The sequence below is a fragment of the Piliocolobus tephrosceles genome, chromosome 21, assembly GCF_002776525.5.
Source record: "Piliocolobus tephrosceles isolate RC106 chromosome 21, ASM277652v3, whole genome shotgun sequence".
Taxonomy (NCBI): Eukaryota; Metazoa; Chordata; class Mammalia; order Primates; family Cercopithecidae; genus Piliocolobus; species Piliocolobus tephrosceles.
The window spans coordinates 46046112-46047418 of record NC_045454.1 but is presented as its reverse complement, the minus strand read 5'-3'; positions in this window follow the sequence as shown (position 1 = coordinate 46047418).

The window sequence follows — 1307 nt, the reverse complement described above, 5'->3', positions numbered from 1 at the left end:
GCCGAGACGGGCGGATCACGAGGTCAGGAGATCGAGACCATCCTGGCTAACACGGTGAAACCCCGTCTCTACTAAAAAATACAAAAATTAGCTGGGCGAGGTGGCGGCCGCCTGTAGTCCCAGCTACTCCGGAGGCTGAGGCGGGGAGAATGGCGTAAACCCGGGGATTGAACCCAGGAGGCGGGGTCGCAGTGAGCTGAGATTGCACCATTGCACTCAGCCTGGGCGACAAGAGTGAAACTCCATCGCAGAAAAGAAAAAAAACCCACAGAAACAACAACAACAAAAACCCATACATGGATACAGCTGAGGGTGCAGAGCAGCGAGCAGGTAAGGATTCAGATGAAAGTATTGGTAACATGGGGAGCGGGGAGAACGTTAGGGAAAAGACCTAATGCATCCTGGACTTAGTAACTAGGTAATGGGGGGCTGGGTGTGGTGGCTCACGCCTGTCATCCCAGCACTTTGGGAGGCCGAGGCAGGCGGATCACTTGAGATCAGGAGTTCAAGACCAGCCTGACCAATACAGTGAAATCTCTACCAAAAATACAAAAATTAGCCAGGCAAGGTGGCAGGTGCCTGTAATCCCAGCTACTCGGGAGGCTGACGCAGGAGAATCACTTGAACCCGGGAGGTAAAGGTTAAAGTGAGCCGAGGTCGTGTCACTGCACTCCAGCCTGGGCGACAGAGCAAGACTCTGCCTCAAAACACACAAACACAAAACCTAGATGAGGGGTTGATAGGTGCAGGAAAGTGGCATGGCACACTTTACCTATGTAACAAATCTGCACATCCTGCACACGTACCCTGGAACTTAAAATAGTAATAATAATAAAAGAAAAAAAATATATTGGTAAGATTATCAGGTGAGGATGCCGGTAAGCGAAGAGGTGAGAACTCAGGTGAAGAGGCTGTGAGTTGCCGGTGAATGTGCAGCTGAAATGGAGGTGAGGTGCAGGTGCATGCTATGTGCAGATGAGGCAGGTCCATGGTGCTTGGATAAAGAAGTCAGCACACTCGGCTGGGCGCGGTGGCTCAAGCCTGTAATCCCAGCACTTTGGGAGGCCGAGACGGGCGGATCACGAGGTCAGGAGATCGAGACCATCCTGGCAAACACGGTGAAACCCCGTCTCTACTAAAAAATACAAAAAACTAGCCGGGCGAGGTGGCGGCCGCCTGTAGTCCCAGCTACTCGGGAGGCTGAGGCGGGAGAATGGCATAAACCCGGGGGGGCGGAGCTTGCAGTGAGCTGAGATCCGGCCACTACACTCCAGCCTGGGCGACAGAGAAAAAAAAAAAAAAAAAAA